Consider the following 21251-nt stretch of genomic DNA (forward strand, 5'->3'; position numbering starts at 1 on the left):
TCCCCTCGATCTCCGACTTCTTAGGCGCCATCTCCAATGCGCTACGCCACGAGATGCTCGGGGGCTGCAGGGAGAGGGGCGGGGAAGTTGGAGTAGGAGGATCTCCTTGGGCAGTGGCGGCGGCGTTCGGCTCAGATTGGGGCTTTGGTGGGTTTTGGCGGAATGCGGACTGAAAGCACAATTTTCCCTCCTATGGCCGCGGGGTTAAGTAACCTGCGGGATGGGGAAAAGTTACTGTTCAGAAGACCAAGAGTCGTTTTGTGGAATATTCTGAAGGTGAGGGGTCACTTGGTGGTCTGATTAGATTGAATATTTGATTAATCATTTTTTCAGGGCCAATTAGCCCGAAAGAAGGGGTTTTTCGAATCTTTGGTCTAATTGCATCATTTGTACCATCACTTTGGTCTCCCCTTACAGTGTCATTGTTTAGCCTGTATGCCACGATTTTTTGGACCCTTATCTCCAATTTCGTGGGATTTGGATTCAAGGCTCGGGGGCTGCGGGGTACGTGGCATCGACTACTTATTTTTCAAGTTTCTTTGAAGGATAAGGAGGATTACAAATTAATGGGACCCTCAGCCTGATTCTCCGATTCAATTTGAGGCTCGGGGGCTACTCCATATGGAGTGCGATTTTTCAATCGCACACCATAACAGAACTAAAATTCGGGGCATGAGCACCTCATAGCTTCGATGCGGCCAAGGAAGTACTCGAAGCAGGGTTTTAAGACGAAGCTTCAGAAGAAGTCGAAGACTGCTTCGAAAGTACTCGATAAGCCTGCAGTACTCAGCTACGAAGAGCTCGGGGGCTTGTCAGACCCGGGGCTACCGGGCTGGGCATGTAGCGTAGTCTACGGAGGTTTAAGAGATTAAGTTTGTCTTATCTCTTATTCATTTGTTTATCTCTTATTTATCCCGTTTAAATAGGAGATAGAGCTAACCAACACGGAGAGGATCTACTCGAGATCAGTTCTGGTGTGATCCCTCGGAGGGGGTTGGTTAGCATCTTTGTAGCCCTGGCCTCTCGGATATATAAGGGAGGTCAGGGACCCCCTCGAAACAGAAGATCATTAGGTCATTCTACTCCAAAGAGAATACAAACCACCATACAGGACGTAGGGTGTTATGCTCCGTGCGGCCCGAACCTGTCTAAAGTCTTGTGTTCTTTGCACCTTCGAGTTCCTGATCTCGGCGTTCCCTCACCCAAAACTTACCACCTTGGGTATATCCCTCGGTGGGCAGCCGGTTAAACACCGATAGGGTTAAGTCAAAGGAGCAGTTAGAAGGAGTTTGAATCGGACTAGAGGATGACATCAGTAAAAGATCTTGCGAAAGTGCGGTTTTCTTTTGTTTTATATTATTGATATAATAGATTTTACATTGAAGTCAAGTTTGTAAGAGATTGTGATCGATCAAAAGTCTAGCTTTAGAGTATAAATAGTAGACCTCAAGATTTTGTAAAAGGACAATCATCAATTCAATTCTTTTCTCAGCACTTCGCAAAAACCCTAGTAGTAGTAGAGTACTTTCTCGCCAAATTCTTCAGCAAGAAGGGCTACATCAAATCAATCTCCGGCTTGTTGGTAAGTTCGCGTTTATCAGATTCTCGTGGCTTTAGCTAGCTACTAGCGTATCATTGTAGTTTCGTCTAGTTTAATCTACCAAGTTATCAATTTATATCAAGTTCTTGTAAGGCTGCATCGTTCGATCTCTTGCTAGTTTTTAATAGATTTCACAATTTATCCAGTGACAATCATCGGGTTATCGGCTCTACTTAACCTTTTCCTGCGGAGCCCTATAGCCGATCTCTCTTTTGATTATCGCTACCACCCTCAAGTTATCCATGATCTTGGACTTCGTTGCAACGGTCAGATCGGATGGTTCGCTTGAGCTATCGTCGTTATCTCAGGGTATCTCGGTTAAGTCCAATACTTGAGTAATGATGCTGGTTTCAGTTTTATTGGTCACATTTTTCTGTCGGTCAATGATGGCATGATTGAGATGGCTTGATGGTTTCAATCGTCCTCATGGCCGATCATGGGCTTAATGCTAAGAATATATTCCAATATAATTCAGTGCATCAGTAAGTTATACTCAATTTGTCGTCCCGCTGTTAGCATTGTCTCGGTTAAGTCCGATCCGACTTATGGTGATGATGGATTTAGTCTGATTAAACGCATGTATTTAATTATGAGGTTTTTATTCTTAATCCTGCTTCATCATAAAATCGGCTTTGCTACCGATGTGTGGATATGTGTATTGCGCTTCTAGCCGATACTCTTCTCGGAACTCTAGCCAATACATTCCTTGTTATTTTACTGGTGAAATGGACTGGCACATCCTGAATCCGATTTGCAGGACCTGTACTGGAGATAAGCAGAGCTCTCAGACCTTAGCGTGTGGTGCTCCGCAAGATTAACTATCCAATTTTTACGGCAATAATATTTTTAATAGAAGAATAAACAAGGCATTAGAACGACATTAGTATCCATATATCTCTACATGACGGAATATGTCGATGATTCCCGTGGACACATCAGGACTCTTGCTTGTATTTCCCAACCATCCGTTCGCATGTCTCATATACATGTGCCGTCCGTAATAGTTCAGTTCTGTGAACTGTATAAAATGCCATCGTATCCGTGGGTTGAATTCTTGCAAATAAACATCAGGTGTTTCCCTGCTTTTCCTCAGCCTAATGGACCAGTGTCCAATTGATTCAGTTGGACGCTGGTTCCCTCAAGGGCTCTATCGTAACTCATAATGGCATATCCTGGTGGAACAAGTAGAAATGTATTAAACCAAAATGTTCTAAATTTAGGTTTCAGAACTTAGATTTAGGTAGGATGTGTGAAACTGAAGTTTTCTGCATATTTACTTTTTGCATATTTGTATGAACTTATTCAAGATGTCGTAGTGTTTTTTATATGACAGGCGGAAGTGAAGGTGTTACTGGCTAAGTTATGTTTTCTTTTTGCAACCGGTGCTGGGTTTGTTGTCCTTAAACTTTTATGCATTCAAAATGTCAGGTCCATGTATCTTCTCAAGGGGTGTTATAAATTTTGTGTACCTGCGGAACTCAAAACTTTTTGGTCCATTTACATCTTATTTCACAAACTTCACTGTATACTTTTATTGAGAATGTTTTTAGACTTTTCACTAGAAATGCCAGCGCGGGCCTTGCCGCGCCCAGTTTTGATTGAACCAGCGTACTGTATTTTTTTTCCTAATGGGACTTTTTCGTTTAATAAACCTTTTTCTCTTGATTTCTTCCCACTATTTTCCGTTGGGGCGTCTTAATGAATTCTGATAAGAACAAATATCAAAGCATGACCCGTAACAGACCTACTGTATTATAAAAAGACGAGATGTAAGTGGCAAGTATGGCAAAGAGAAGCATGGTTACTATACAGCCTTTTGCCTGTTGTCAGCATAAAATGTTTAATTTTGCCAATCTAATGAATGAACACTACAAGAAAATAGGACCTTAGTACCGGTTGAAAACCAGCTTTGGTCCCAAATCTTAAACTGGAACTAGAGAACCGAGACTGAAAGTCTCGGTCCAGAATACCGGGTATTTTACCCGGTGCCTAAGGCCACCTTGGTGCTGGTAGGAAAGACCAACCGGTACCAAAGGGCCGCCACGCTGACGCAAGCTGGCGACCCCTTTGGTAACGGTCGGTCTTTCCAACCGGTACAAAGAGTTTTCTTTTTTTCCAAATTCTATTTTATTTTAATTATTTATTACTGTTTAAGCTTGCAGAATTGCTACGCGTACCCGAGCTATACACTACTATACGTCCTTTAGCCGCGTTCGTGTGAAAATAATGTATGAAAATAAGTAAATATCATTGACAATCATATAATTAAGTTATCTAGATATAATAATATTTACAAATACACAAATATCACGATTATATGCACTCGAAATTATTGTAACGAGCAATCATTTTTGTCTCGACTACAAGTTCTAAGCCCCTCACGACGTCGATGCGGATTCTCTAGGGACGAGATGGCCATCATGGTAGAACTTGCCTTTAGGATCAATGATCTCTATAAAAATGAATCCTATGAGTTGCTCCGACCTGGCCACGATCCTACCCACATGGAGAACTTCATCCTTGATTCGCATCATCTATCATTTTATAAAAATAAAGCTTGATATATCAATTCTTCGCGATAGTATAATTAGGAACATATTTTTGAATGGTTTGTACATACTCTTAGGTCCTCCGTCGTAGCAATCCTAAAATGGGTTAGAGTGTGCATGTAATCACATACGTAGTACCCACACCAATTATTTCATGCTTTTTTCTCGAACACTAAAAAAGAAATAAATTAGTTATAATTGTATGCGTATATAGAATAATAAATGAGATATGCAAATAGTAGCAGACCCACATACCGGAAAGTCCATTCTAACATCCAATTCATTCTTAAAATCACCATTTTACTTTTTTGCAAAAGCTCTCCACACCCTGCGCATAAGAATGAAAGGTAAATGTTCGAAGCTTAATCGATCCTAAAATAGTTGTATTTTGTGCAAAATAAACTTACCTATTCAATGGGTCTAAGAAGTGTTTGATTTTCTCCTATTTGTGCCGCTTGGAGTCGTACACTATATCTCTACTAGTCTCTATGCAGAGTATGAGAAAAATCCAATGGAAGCTGTACATACGGATATACAAGCATATATACATATATATACATACATCATTAAAGTTAATATTTATTGAGGAATAGAAAAGAGTTCCAAGTCGATCAGAACTTACTCATAGTTGTAGGGTATGAACATATAGGGTTTGTAATATTGTTGCATTAGGGCTTGGTACATGTTTGTATACATTTGCTTATAGTCATCTAGTAAATTTTTCTAATTAATAAGCATGGGAAGCATGAAACCCACCCGATGCTCCCATCCTTTGTTTCGGCACTTTTGAAGCTCCATTCTACATGATACAATATAAATTAGATTGTACACAAAGAATAGTGTGTTGATTAATGAAACATAACAATGTAGACATTGGTTGACACTTATAGAATCCAGCAAGACACGAGAGAGATGTCGAGGGTGTCTCGATGGTATATTGCATGCACATCTTCAAAGTCAATCCAGAAGTCGTCATCCCCAATGAAGAAATCATGATGGTGATGCTTAACTCCAAACGTGTATTGGCCAGCTTTCAAATGTTCCAGGTACAATTTATGAAATGCGCACATCTGCGTGGGTATGTTGATGAACTCCTCACGAAGGGTTTTCCACGCTCGTATGGATGAGCAGCAACTGTGGCAATTGGGAGACCATCATCTTTCTTGGTTGCCTGCTCAATGGTAAAACCCGTTTCTTCCAAAATAATACATCATGTGTTGCTCTTTCTGCATCGTCACCCAGAGGGGCTCAAATTTTTTTTGTTGTGTGCCTAGCTAAGGAACGCCCTTGCCACTTTGCCTCATTCTCTAGTGGGCCTTTATCAGTGTGCGGTCATAGTCTGAGGGTAGATTTACTGGTCTCTTGGCGATGCCGCTCAAGCAATTGTAGAACTTTTCTGCCTCGACTTGATCAACTGGCACCCTCTTCTCTGGTACCTTAGGTTTGAAATGTTCTGTCACCTCTTGGCGTGTTTGCTCCGCCAGTTCCTCATCAGCCATCTTGTAAGCTAATTTCTTTGTAGGGCCTATTTTCTTTTCGGCAATCTTCCGCTTCTTGGGGGTTCCAGCCGGTGGGATGGATGAGGTCTGTTTTTTTCCTTTGGCCGGTGCTGCAGGAATTGGAGTAGTTCTGGCCCTTGCCGGAGATGATAGTGATGGAGCCCGTGGTGTGTGGCAGAATCGCCTGAATTATTCTAGCTCAAGTACGCTAGTCATCGCTATACAGCTGATACTAACTCAACGCACTTCAAACGGAACAACTCGTTGGTCTGTCGGGTCTCCGCCCGATGCAACCACGGTTCAACAGGATTGAAGTAGGTTTACCTTGCACGAAGGCGAGTTTACAGCCGCACAACAGCTCATCAACTTTTAATTCACATAATATTAAACATTATTACAAAACGTTTCAAACTTAAGGTAATAAACAAATATTGTTTAAAATGACAAGCTAAACATGCTTGTCAAGTTCACAGCGGAAAAAAATTAACACGCGACTACACACGTCGCGAAGGTTGACACCACACTCAGCCTGAAGCATGGCGTCATTCAGGAGGGTCACTGCCAGCCGGGGACGGATCCCACTCTACGGACCAGCCAAACGGAACAAAGGATTGCCATGCAGGACTATCCATGGTGTTCTCAAGGGTCATACCTGAAAAATTCACTAGCAAGACTGAGTATACTAATACTCAGCAAGACTTAACCAGGTCATGGTATACTTAGCCATGTAGCTAGACTTATGCTAGCTTGTAATGGTTCTGAGTTTAAGTTTAGCTGAAAAGCAACAAAGAGTATGATCTACTTTCATGTTTTAGCCTTCAGATTCTAGTTTATTAACCATTCTAGGTAAGCACCTATTCTAGACAAACGAGGTAGAGGTTAACATCCATCCAGATTATTCCATAAGGTTACTATTCTTGCTCTATGTGGCAGAAGGAATAAGCAGTCTCAATCTCCCCGAGAAATGGACGATTCTGAATCGAATTTCCAAACCTTTTAAGGGTAAACCTAACTCACACGCTTGGAACATCCAAGATCGTTCCGAAGCAACCATTTCCCTCATATTCCGGGTTATGGATCAGGGCCACCACAAGCGAATGTAGGACCGTACGCACACCAATTGTGCAGGACATACGTTTGTAGCGCGACTACATGATCGTACTCCTGTCTGCTATGCAGAACATACTCCCACACATCGGTGCGTGTGTACAACAGAAACCAAATAATCGAGTGGTGGAGACATGTCCATTTGCCGGGCCAATCAGGTACTAGGCTTACCGCTTTACCATATTTCGCGGTATGTGGCTAGTACTTTCATACGCTTAGCCACCACTACCACACACTGCGACCTTATCAACTTTTATCAACACAGACGGGGTAACCTTCCGAATCATGATACTGTACATGACCCCGTCCATGATCCTTATAGTGACTGCAGAATAGTAAACATTCAACTCCTATATCGCGTGAGTGACAGGAAATCACCCAACTTCTACCGGTCCTATTAGCAGAGCATCTATCTGATATGGACTCAGGCATATTACATAGGTTCCTAGTATCAATACATCTAGGGTTCCATTTCAACTCCTAGACTTAATGCAGGATATAATATATAATGTATAAGTATAAGATTGCATAATGTAGTAATTTGAAATACTGGGTTATGCACCGGGGCTTGCCTTCTTGAGCGGGGCTAGGGTCAATGGTGTCAGAGACTTCGGAACTTAGGTTCGGGGCTTCAGTTATAGTCTCGGCGACGTTCGCAGGATCTTCAGAAAATCCTTGCTTGTTTTCCGGGACTAGCTCGTAGTCTCCGTCGTCGAGTGTCGTTGACTCTACATGATATGCAATGATTTGATTAGATGGTTCTTGAGTTAGTTGACTCTACATGATATGCAATGATTTGATTAGATGGTTCTTGAGTTAAGGATTTTACTTCACAATAAAGTTGCAATCCAATAAATTAACAAACATAAACTCATGAAACAAGGGGGGTTGGATTCAATTCTACTATTTGTATTTAATGCATTGTCATATTAATGGAATTACTTTAATGTAATTTGACAAGTTTGATTTTTATTTTGAGAACCATCAAGTTTTTGAATTTGAATTTTTGGTGGATAAGCTTATTCCTAACAACAAGATTATTGTGAATTTTTCCTAATTTTCTGAAAACAGAAACTAAAGCATTTGAACTTAAATTCAAAATTCAAGTTTAAATTCAAACCTTAAACAAACAAAGCTTTAATTCCTTGAAAATTTAATTGGGAACTCATTATCAACAGACTGAGTTATGTTAAAAAGATCTAACTAGGAAAGTTTTAGGAACATGCTTAAATAAATTCAAACCATATCAGATTTGATTTGCAAAAGTTTAAAAGAACTTAAACTACAGAGCAGTACTGAGTATGAAATTTTTACACAAGCTCACTCATCACCTAAACAGGCTACACACCAAAAATCATAAGAAAATAAGCTTGTATGCAAAGGTTATACACAAGATACCCTTTTTCTAAACTCTAAAATAACTTTAAAAGCATTTGGTTTCAAACCAGATTATATTAACCAAATTTGTAGACCTTGACTTCTAGTTTCCAACAAAACTGGTTTGACAATTTTTGGATTTTTCTACAAATTCTTATCAATTTTACAAGTTGACAGCTAACACTAATTAAGAAACTTGCAGAGAGGCCCTCGGGTTCTTGCACATAGGACCCTAATATGCAAACTTAGATTACAATTGGGTCCTTACCGGGTCGAGACGGCGGCCGTGGCGCCTGACCGGCGTGTTCTCGGCAGCGGCGAGGGTTTGGCCGAGGGGAAACTGGTCCTATACGACCTACAGGACGGGGCGCACATGCCGGTGGGTGGTGTGCACAAAGGGAAGCGGCGGAGCAAGGTCGAGAGCGAGGAATGGCGGTGGCCGTGATGGCGCATCTGTGTTCCCGGCGAGGGGCCGGCGAACATGGAGGGATGGAGTGCGCACGAGCATCGTGGAGTCGTGGGGATGCTATTCCCATACCTGGTTCGGCAGGAGGTGGGGCGAAAAGGGGTTGTCGATGGTGAGGCGACTCGGGTTTTCACCGGCGGCGATGGCGGCACGGCGTTCTGCTGGCTGGGGTGTTGGAGGGCAGTGAAGGAGTAGCTAGATTGCATCTGCAGGATGATGTAGTGCTGCTGGTACCCTTGGTTGGGGCTGAGGGGCAGTGTGGCGTCGGGTCGACGGCGAGGCCGAGCGGCGGTGGAGTTCGAATTCACCAGCGCTGCGGGGGACGACGCTCGGATGCGGGAAAGGGAAATTGGGTGGGTCGGTGAGCTACAGGGAGTTGCGGTGGTGCTCTAGGAGCATTGGATCGTGGCTGGGAGGCATCGTGGGCGGCTAACAACGGCGAGCCGAGGTAGCGGCGGTGCTCCGACGGGGTGTGGTGGTCGGGAAAAGGAAATCCCGTGGAAATGCACTTGTGTGAGCGCAAGAAGGAGTCCGTGGGAAGCTCCAGGACGTGCTTAAGGCCTAGAAGCAGGTGTGGTCACGTGGGAGCAGGAGCTGGCAGTCGGCGGGAGTCGTGGCGGCTCGGGCGATGGCAGCGCGATGTGGAGAGGGTAGGAGCAGGCCAGCGCGAGCCGGGGAAGCGGTGGCGCAGACGCAGGGGCAGCACGTGGCGCGAGGAAAGGCGGCGCAGGGGTGGCGGGCGCATGGAACATGGCCGGCAAGAGCTGTAATATCCAGGTAGTTAGACAACTAGATACTAAGTTTGGGTGTATTATATGTAAGCAGGTTATAGTGTATACAAGTTGTACAAAGCAATAAGAGTATATTTGTAAATTATGAGTTTTATAAATTTTTATGTGCAAGTGTGTAAAAATGTTCTTAAGTGTCAAATTTCAGATGGCTATAGAAAAGAAAAGAGCAAAAGTTAAATAAATCTAAGGGGAATAGACTTTATATGAAATTAAGGACCTTTATGTGATTAATACAAAGATATAAGGACTTACATGTGAAATGGTAAAAAGATAAAAGTAAAACTTAGTTTTACCTAAGGACTAAAGTGTAAAAAGAGCTAGTCATGATTACTGCAGAAAAACTTACAAAGAGACCCCAAACATTAGAGCATTTTGTTTAAATTAACACATAAAGTTTATAATTTAAGTTGTGTTCAAAAGTTCAAAATAAAATAGTACCCTTTGAGATTTTGAACTCGAGCTCTAAAGCATTCTTGTAGGATTTAAAATTCTCTACAACTTTGCTTTAGACATTTTTCTCATTAGGATTTTGTATCAATGGGAAATTTTAGTTTACAGAGGAGTCCCTGGACTTTTTGGGATTTACAAACGAGTCCTTCTGACTCCAGTCTGCTTCTTCCTCCTCTGACCACCGCCGCTTCCCTTCTGCTCCGCCCTGCCACCGCCGCTCACCGCCGGCGCAGACCTCCAGAGCTCCACCTCCAGCTGCTACACCCTCCACGCGTCATCTTCCCTCCATTCCGGCCGCTTCCCTCTCCCTTCCTGGCTGCACGCGCGCGCGCCACGACATCCCCGAGCTTCCTCCGGCCGCCACCTCCTCGCTGCCGTGGAACGCTCACCACAGAGCCTTAACCTTCTCCCTCTCGCACGCAACAGCACCACTTCAACACACACGGCCTATTCTGTTACTTCCAGAGCCCAATTTCGCGCGCCCGAGCTGCGTTCCGCCGCCGCCGTCTTCCTCCGCTCCGGCCGTGCACTGCACGCCCGTGGGCAGCCCACACCGGACCCCCTCCGCCCCAACCAACACCCGCACCAGCTTCCCCGTGTCTTGCTCGTGCTCGACGACCCACTGATCTTCCCCAATTTCCACTGAAGCCTTGTTCCCGACGAGCGCCACCGCCGCCGCTTTCGGCCTCCACCGTGGGCAGCTCGCTCCGGGCACTCTCACGCCACCACGACTCTCTGGCCAGCACTACATCATCACCCTGAAGCTGTACGACCCATCTATTGACCCTCTGGTGCATCACAGTGCCTTCCCGACGCTCGCCGGCGTTCTTCCTCGCCGCCGCCGCATCGGTCTCCGTCGAATTCCCTCGATCCAGCATGATTTCATCCAATTGATGGCACGTACACGTTCTCCACGACTCACTGGTGCTCGTGCGCAGGTTACTTGCCGACATTCACCACCGGAGCTCCGCCGTCGACGGTGACCCCTCCGCCGTCACCTCGGGTTCAAGTCGAACTCCATCTTTCCGGTCATCCCCGCCCTCGACAAGTAGCTCAACAGAACCGTTGTAAGCTCCTGCATCCTTCCCTGCCCTTGGACCTCACCGCCGGTGATCACCGTCGCCGGAACACGGTCGCCTCCACCTTGCTCTGTTCTGGTTCACGGCTAAGGACCTCGGGTTAGAAGGAAAAGAAACCCAGGGGGGTTAAGAGCATAGCCTAAGACTCAGAGAAATAGTAACCGAGGACCTCTTTGTGTAAATCAGGCTGTCAACTTAGAAATTCTGTATCTATTCGAGGAAAAATCATAAAAATGCAAACTAAATTTTGTTGGAATCCTTAAGTCAAATTCGACTACTTTTGTTTAGGAAGTTTGAGCAGTAGGTGTATATTTTCTGATGTAGATTAAATATTAGAAAATAAGTGTTTTAATTGTATCTCATGTTGTAGGCATGTGTTAAAGCTGAAATTTGGATCACAGATTGTAGGTGCTATGTATAGCACTGTGTAAAACGTTCGAGTACTTTACTCTTCATTTGCTTAGGTTTCGAGTACTTTTTGTTATATGTTGATAAAAGTTACTTAATTTAATTCCAAATGTGTCCCTTCATATTTAGGGCTGAAAAATTTATCTTAGCTTTGTTACAACAGGAGTAATTTAAGATAAAAATTTGAGAAACAGAAACCTAATATAACTTAAGTTATAAATTTCAAACTTAAACTCAAAGGTAATTCATAAATAAAATTGTTATGCATGAAAAATATATTATGGTTCTGTTTTGTATTATTGCAACATATTATTAAGTTTTCAATTAAGAATTAGATGTTAAATAAATTGGATATAATATAATTGATTTATAATGTAATAGTAACTTAAAGTTCATATAAATAATTAGTGAGGTTAATTTATAAAGCTCTTTAATATAAATATTAAGAACCACCCCACTTGTTGCTTCATGCTACTAGTTAGTTAATTAATGTAATTCACCCTATTGTTTAAATGGATTTAGATAAAACATATAATACTCGATAAATGATTGCCCAGTACAGGGTAACTAAGTTATCTATCGAAATATAACATCCTTTACATGGAATTGCCACTTTATCGTGAAGTGAAATACAAATGTATGCATCCATTAAACTTCATTTTGCATATCATGTAGATTCGACCACTCTCGCCGACGGGGATTATCAGCTGATCCCGGAACAAGAAGAAGTTTATTCTGAAGACCCCAGGAATCTCGTCGCGGATTTCTCTGAAGCCCTGAACCAAGGTTCGGAAGAAAATAGTTTGACTAACCCCAACCCTACCAACGAAGGCAAGCCCCGGACATAACCCCTACTTTATTACACTGCAACCTATACTATTTATGTATATCTTTATGCATTAAGTTCTTAGGAGTTATTTGTAAACCTTAGTTGCATAATTCTAGGAACCTATGTATTGAACACTAGAACTTGAGTCCGAATAGCTGCTCTGCTTATAGGACCGGTAGAAGTCGAGTGATTTCCTGTCACTCGCGCGATATATAGGAGTTGTAATGTTTACATTCCTGTTATCACTATAAGGATGACGGACGGGAGTTTTATGAGGTATCATGGTCAAGATGATACCCCGTCTGTTTTGATGAATTTGATAAGGTCGCAGTGTGTGGTAGCGGTGGTTAAGCGTTTGAAAGTACTAGCCACATGCCGTGAAATATGGTAAGCGGTAAGCTTAGTAACCGATCGGCCCGAGGAGTGGACATACCCCCCACCACATGTATTTGCTTCTTTTGGTTACTTTGTTCGACGTGTAGGCATATGTGTTGCTGGGCAACCAGGAGTACGGGTTTTGTAGTCGCGCTACAGACGTACTTCCTGCACTTTGGAAGTGCGTATGACCTGCAGTCGCTTGTGGTGGCCCTGATCCACGAGTCGGAATGAAAGGCAAACGGTTGCTTCGGAATAACCCTGTGGTATTCCAAGCGTGTGTGTTAGGTTTACCTTGCAAGGGTTGAATCTCGATTCAGAATCGTCCGCCTCTCACGATGTATGAGACTGCTTATTCCCTTTACCACATAGAGTAACAAGAGTAATTATGTGATTATCTAAGATGATGTTTGAATAAAGATTCTACCTTGTTTGACTAGTTATAGGTGCTTACCTAGAATGGTTAATCAACTAGAGTCTGAAAGTTAAAAGTTGAAATTAAGGATCTACTTATTATTGCTTTTCAGCTGAAAACTTTACCCAAAGCTAAAAGCCATCATGAGTCTAGTTATGGGCTAAGGTATACCCAATTCCGGGTAAGTCTTGCTGAGTATTAGTATACTCAGCCTTGCTTTCGTTGATTTGCTTCAGGTAATCCTTCTGATGAGCCAGCATTCATTACACCGTGGCCCTACCCTTTGCCTGATGGTTGGTCCGTGGAATGGGATCCGTCCCCGGCCAACACAGATTCCGCCGAGTGATATTATGCCAGGGCTAGCATAATATCTGTAATGACGACGTGTATAATGGTTACGCCTTTCAAATTCCGCTGCTTTGACTAAAAACTAAAACCTGTCTTGTAATAATCTCTCCTCTGTGGGAGTTAATGATGTTTTGTACATTGTTGTAATGTAACTGCCTGTGGTGTAAGATATTTTGGGCATTGTATCTCTGGACTCACCTTCGTGTGAGGTACCTTGTTGGATCCTGAGTTCGGTGGTTTATCGGGACGTTACCCGACAGACCAATGGTTTTATACCGTTTGAAGTGCGAGGTAGCCCTTCGGTGAGGACTCGCGTACTTGAGTCGGTATAATTCAGGTTGGTTCTGCCACAGCTGGTATCAGAGCTAACAAGTGTACTCTGGAGATATAATTAGCCTTAAAAAGTAATTTTTAGTATAAAAATTTATTAATCAAGTATTTGCAAACTACGGTGGTTCGTTAAGGATTATGTATAGTACGTAAGCCCTAGGGTAATGTTATTATGGGAATTAGAGGTGGCTGTAATATATATATATATATATATAATTCTGACTTCCAGCATTACTTTTCTGTTGAAACTTAGATTTATGCACAACCCAACCTTACTTTCTGTAACGACATCTTCGATGTGAGGTAAGAAGGTAAGGATCCTCAGCCAACTGAGGGAGCTTGGCCTTCCTGTCGGTGATGCGAACCGAACGCTGTTTCTCAAGCAGTGGCCTACTTGAGATGCTGCCAATGTACCAATTTCGGTTGACTACATTGGGAGTATATGGTTCGGCGCAGGGTATGGCGATCGCTGTTCATACCCCCGCATTTTGCGGTACCCCCGTGAATACGTTGTTCAATAACGTATGTTAACGTTGTCTGTACGGCGGTAATTGTACAGATGCTGTTTCTATAGTGAGCAGTAATGAATGGGAACGCTTTCATGACATGCTGGCATGAAAGGTTCGTTGAATATATATATATATATGCATTGTGGTTTTCTGCAGGTACACTAACCACGATTCCGAAACTAGGACGGATAGGGTTTATCGACTAGTTAATAGTGAGAGACGTATTTATATTGTGCCACCGTAACTAACCACGTAAGACCAAGATTACTTGGCAGTTATTTTTGGTTGTGAGATCGCGTAGTGCGTGCATGCATAAACCATTAATCAACTAAATTGAATGCTTAAATTGATGCTTCCTAAGTAATAGGCAACATGTTGGTATTTCTTAAATTGGGTAAGTAAGAATCTTAGTTGGGTATCTTAGGCATCCATCTGATTTCAAGCCTTTGCTGTTATCAGAATTAGCTATCTTAATCCATTTTACCTTGTAAATTTTCTCAACAGGGTAAAAATATCTTACCATTTGCATTGTTGTCACAGATGGTTGCTCCTGCTAATACCTTTTGGGATCAGGAGGGGCACTTTCACACCAATGGTTTACATTGGGAAGGGTTTCCTCGTCTTTTGTGGGAATCCTTGAGTATGTTTCATTATACAGAGCCTCCTCTGTATGATGGGGTAGAGTATCGTGAAGAAGGAGTTCCCCGCTGCAGGGTTAAGATGATAATTCCTCAACACCCTTTCCGCTCCTTATGGCCTCCCATAGAAGTGGAAGTGGTTGGATATCGTCTAGTGGATACTCTTGAAACTGCTGCTTTAGAAGCTATCAAACTCTTTTGCAATCAGCATCCGATTGAAGTTGCTGCATATCCTATTGGGTTATTTCCTACCATAGACCCGGGTAATTCGGACTGGGATTTTCGGACAGATCATCATGGTCATCTGCTAGGGGATCTGGCTGAAGAAACCGTCCGTATGGTTACCAGGTTCATGGATGTGCAATATCATTATCAAATGCTACTGCGTCATGGGATAAGTCAGATAACTGGTGTGGCTCAAAGTCACTATCGGAACGCTGACCATCAAGTAACCCAAATAGAAGAATTACAAGCTTTGGTGACTCAGAAGGATGAAATTATTACAGCAAGAGATGAGACAATCCTCCATCGTGAAGATCAGATCAATGAGAGTGATCATATTATCACTCAGCGGGACACTGTTATTGAGTTCCTACAGGCACAAATTCATGATCTGATACTTGTGGCTGATGATGCCCAGGCTCACATTGAGGAATTGCAGCAGCAACCGATACTTCCCGCTATACCCATAGTACCTGAAGAAGAAGAAGAAGACCCAGAAGAGATTGAGGGTGTTTCAGAGATTGACTCTGAGCATGGGGATCCAGTTCTTAGTCCCTATCACTCTTCTTCTGGCAGTCAATCTTCTGTAGGCAACTTCGACGATTTTTAGTTTAGCAAATCGTCGACTATCTAGATGTAACCTATGGGGAGTGTAATAACTTAAGGAGTATGTAACTTAGCTAGATCTCATGCCAATTGTTGTAACATAGATGGCCTGCGTAGAGATCTTTCGGATGTACGATGTGGAAAACAAAAGAACCAATATTGTAATATAAGTTTCCTGTTTTATCATCTTGTTCATTATCCTTATGATTCTGAAATGAGATGATTGAATGGAGTATGTGCTTTGTTTATATCTTCTGAAATTAGGAGTAAGGCTATATGGTTAATGATGGACATCTCCTTTGTTTCAGATGGTTGGGGCCACACGCGGAACACCGGAAGGTTTCCGGGCTGATCAGGCTAGCGGTTCTCAACAACCGCCACCACCTCCTCCCAATCTTGCCGAAGTCATGGCTCGGCAAACGGAGCTGCTCAACCTGCTGGTACAAGCCCAGCAAAACCAGCAGCATCAATTCCGAGGAGGCCGTGATGATCGCAATCCTCCTGTGGCTAGTTACCAAGATTTTCTTAGTACCCAGCCGCCTTTCTTCAGTAAGGCGGAAGAACCATTGGATGCCGATGCCTGGCTCCATATTATTGAATCGAAGTTCGCTCTCTTGACCATACCATGTGCGGATTCTAGCAAAGCTTCCTTTGCTGCTCAACAACTTCGTGGTGCTGCTCGAATTTGGTGGGACAATTTTTATGCCATGCAAACTGCAGGCATGTCATCACATGGGATGAATTCCGGGTCGCCTTTCAAGCGCATTATATTCCCGCAGGACTATTGGAGCGAAAGCTTAATGAGTTTCTGGCTCTTACCCAAGGTGCCAATACAGTTCTGCAGTACGCACAGAATTTCAATCATCTGTGCCAGTATGCAGGGTATCATGCAGATAATGATACCAAGAAACAAGACCGTTTTCGCCGAGGCCTTAACACCAAACTCAAGGAACGCCTGAACCTTGTGAGGGCTAATACTTTCAGTGAGTTGGTTAACATGGCCTTAACTCAAGAAGACTGTATTGTGGCGCATTATGCCGAGAAGAAACGGAAGAACCCTGCTGGACCCTCGAGTGCTCAACCACCGAGGTATCGGGTTGTTTCCAATACGCCGCCCAGAGCACCACAGCGCAATGCTCCCACAGGTAGATTGGTTTTTAGGCCGCCTCAGCAGCAAGGAAGGTACAGACCTCCTGTGCCCCCGCAACAAGCACAACCATCTGGCCAACGGCCAAATATTCAGCAAGTGCCACAGAAAGGTAGCAATTATCGCTGCTTCAATTGCGGGAGTGCGGATCATTTCATCCGAGATTGTCCGCGGCCCAAGAAGCCTAATCCCGGGCAAAGCTCTACTCAGGGGAACCAAAGCAAGGGCAAGAAGCCGGTGATGCAAGTCCGCCAAGGACGAATTAACTTCACCACTCTTGCAGAACTTCCAGATGGAGCTCCCGTCATGTCGGGTACATTTTCTATTTACCATAAACCAGTTGTTACTTTATTTGATTCTGGAGCAACACATAGCTTTATTAGTAACAACTGTGGTACCCGACTAGGACTTGAATCTTGTTCTATCCAGGGGTCATATATGATCTCTACCCCTGGAGGAAAAATCACCTCCAACCAAATGAGTAGAAATGTGCCACTTCAGTTAGGTAGTAAAGAAATCAAAACTGATTTGGTTTTACTCAGTTTAGAGGGTATTGATGTTATACTTGGGACAGACTGGATGACTAAGCATCGAGTCCGGTTAGATATCTGTTCCCGAGTGGTTGAAATTGATTCACCATACTATGGGATTACCACCCTTTATCTGCCTCAGCCAGAGTATCTGCACCCCTGCACTTATGCTATCACAGATATCAAAGTCAAAGATATTCCTATAGTATGTGAATACCCCGATGTCTTTCCCGACGATCTGCCGGGAATGCCACCAGATAGAGACATCGAGTTCACCATTGAACTTCAACCGGGCACTGCTCCAATTTCTAAAAGGCCGTATCGCATGCCTCCAAATGAATTGGCAGAACTGAAAATTCAACTACAAGATCTTCTTGATAAGGGTTATATACGCCCCAGTGCTTCACCTTGGGGTTGTTCTGCTCTCTTTGTCAAGAAGAAAGACGATAGTCTGAGGCTATGTGTCGACTACCGTCCACTCAATGCGGTTACCATCAAAAATAAGTATCCTCTTCCCCGCATTGATATCTTGTTCGATCAACTAACTGGAGCAAAGGTCTTTTCCAAGATTGACTTACGCTCTGGTTATCATCAGATCAAGATTAGGCCTAGTGACATTCCAAAAACGGCCTTCTCAACCAGATATGGACTTTATGAATATCTGGTTATGTCATTCGGACTTACTAATGCACCGGCATATTTCATGTATCTCATGAATTCTGTATTTATGCCGGAGCTCGATAAATTTGTTGTGGTCTTCATCGATGATATTCTGATCTACTCCAGAACCAAAGAAGACCATGCTAATCATTTACGTGTCGTTCTTCAACGACTACGGGATCATCGCCTTTATGCCAAATTTTCAAAATGTGAATTCTGGCTGGATAGTGTGAAATTTTTGGGACATACTATTTCTAGTCAAGGCATATCGGTTGATCCAACCAAAGTTCAAGAAGTTATGGACTGGAATCCTCCCACTTCAGTCCACCAAATACGAAGTTTCCTTGGATTGGCAGGATATTATCACCGATTCATTCCAGACTTCTCCAAGATAGCTAAACCCATGACTGAGCTACTTAAGAAAGAAATTAAGTTTCGTTGGGATGATAAGTGTGAGGAAGCATTTCACGCTTTGAGAAAACTTCTGACGACTGCTCCAGTACTAGCTCAGCCAGATAGTACTCAACCTTTTGATGTCTATTGCGATGCTTCTGGAATTGGCCTTGGTTGTGTTCTTATGCAAAACAACCGGGTTATTGCTTATGCATCCCGAGCACTTCGGACTCATGAGCAAAATTATCCAACACATGATCTTGAATTGGCAGCAGTTATTCATGCTCTCAAGATCTGGAGACATCATCTTATGGGTGCTAAGTGTAACATTTACACAGACCATAAGAGCCTCAAGTATATTTTTACTCAAGCTGATCTAAATATGAGGCAAAGGCGTTGGTTGGAGTTAATCAAAGATTATGACCTTGAGGTACACTATCATCCGGGCAAAGCTAATGTGGTTGCGGATGCACTTAGCCGCAAGTCACATTGTCACTGTTAACCATATCCACCTTTAATGACACTCTTTGCCATCAAATGAGAAGACTCAATCTTGAGATTATTCCCCAAGGTAGTTTAAACTTAATCTCCATTGAGTCTACTCTGCGGGATAAAATCGTCATGTCACAACTACATGATGAGGGTGTCAAAATTATCAAATCCAAGCTATCCCAGGGAGAAGCTAAATATCAGTGTTTTCACACTGATCATCAAGGAGTCCTATGGTTCAACGATCGGATTGTTGTGCCTAAGGATCATCAACTTCGTAAGCAAATCCTCGACGAAGCACATTTGTCCAAATTCTCTATTCATCCTGGTAGCACCAAGATGTATCAAGATCTTCGGCAACATTTTTGGTGGACCAGAATGAAGAGAGAAATTGCCAAATATGTATCCGAGTGTGATACGTGCCAGAGAGTCAAAGCCAGTCATCTCAAGGCTTCTGGTACACTTCAGCCATTACCCATACCATCATGGAAATGGGAAGACCTTAGCATGGATTTCATTGTTGGTCTTCCCAACACATCTCAAAAACATGACTCCATATGGGTAATCATCGATAGACTCACAAAAACAGCTCATTTCCTTCCTGTGCACACCACTTACTCTGCTAAGAAGTATGCCGAAGTCTATTTGGACCAGATCGTTCGATTACATGGGGTTCCAAAAACCATCATATCTGATCGAGGGTCCCAATTTATCGCACGTTTCTGGGAGCAGTTACAATCAGCTTTAGGGACCAAATTGATTAGAAGCTCTGCATATCATCCCCAAACTGATGGACAGACTGAGCGAGTTAATCAAATCCTTGAAGACATGCTCCGAGCTTGTATTATTTACTATGGTACAAGTTGGGACAAATGCCTTGCTCTAGCTGAATTTGCTTACAACAACAGTTATCAAGCTAGTCTTCAAATGGCTCCTTTCGAAGCGTTATATGGTCGCAGATGTCGAACTCCTTTGAGTTGGTCTGAGACCGGTGAACGCAAAATCTTCGGACCAGACCTAGTCGTTGAAGCCGAAGATAAGGTTAAGGTTATTCAATCTAATCTTAAAACCGCTCAGTCCAGACAAAAGAGCTATGCAGATAAGAGGAGGAAACCTCTGCAATTCCAAGTGGGAGATTTTGTATATCTCCGAGTATCACCTACCAAAGGCGTCCAACGTTTTGGCATAAAGGGGAAGTTAGCACCTCGATATGTCGGACCCTTTGAAATTCTCAACGTTTGTGGCCCAGTGGCATACAAACTTCGCCTTCCGTCTCAATTGGCTGCTATTCACGATGTCTTCCATGTCTCTCAACTTAAGAAGTGTGTCAAAGTACCCACAGAAATCGTTGAGACAGGTGCCATTGAGATTGAACCTGATTTATCGTACATCGAGCAACCTCTTCGAATTCTGGATACTAAGGAAAGATTCACCAGAAGAAGGGCAGTTAAGATGTACAAAATCTTATGGGATCATCACACCGAAGAAGAAGCGACTTGGGAAACTGAGTCTTATCTTCAACGGAATTTTCCAGACTTCCTTCAAGCCAATCCCCAAATCTAATTATCCATTTCTATTCAGCTTCGGAATCTCGGGACGAGATTCTTTTTAAGGGGGGAAGGCTGTAATATCCAGGTAGTTAGACAACTAGATACTAAGTTTGGGTGTATTATATGTAAGCAGGTTATAGTGTATACAAGTTGTACAAAGCAATAAGAGTATATTTGTAAATTATGAGTTTTATAAATTTTTATGTGCAAGTGTGTAAAAATGTTCTTAAGTGTCAAATTTCAGATGGCTATAGAAAAGAAAAGAGCAAAAGTTAAATAAATCTAAGGGGAATAGACTTTATATGAAATTAAGGACCTTTATGTGATTAATACAAAGATATAAGGACTTACATGTGAAATGGTAAAAAGATAAAAGTAAAACTTAGTCTTACCTAAGGACTAAAGTGTAAAAAGAGCTAGTCATGATTACTGCAGAAAAACTTACAAAGAGACCCCAAACATTAGAGCATTTTGTTTAAATTAACACATAAAGTTTATAATTTAAGTTGTGTTCAAAAGTTCAAAATAAAATAGTACCCTTTGAGATTTTGAACTCGAGCTCTAAAGCATTCTTGTAGGATTTAAAATTCTCTACAACTTTGCTTTAGACATTTTTCTCATTAGGATTTTGTATCAATGGGAAATTTTAGTTTACAGAGGAGTCCCTGGACTTTTTGGGATTTACAAACGAGTCCTTCTGACTCCAGTCTGCTTCTTCCTCCTCTGACCACCGCCGCTTCCCTTCTGCTCCGCCCTGCCACCGCCGCTCACCGCTGGCGCAGACCTCCAGAGCTCCACCTCCAGCTGCTACACCCTCCACGCGTCATCTTCCCTCCATTCCGGCCGCTTCCCTCTCCCTTCCTGGCTGCACGCGCGCGCGCCAC

Source organism: Panicum hallii, chromosome 9 (assembly GCF_002211085.1).
Source record: "Panicum hallii strain FIL2 chromosome 9, PHallii_v3.1, whole genome shotgun sequence".
Lineage (NCBI taxonomy): Eukaryota > Viridiplantae > Streptophyta > Magnoliopsida > Poales > Poaceae > Panicum > Panicum hallii.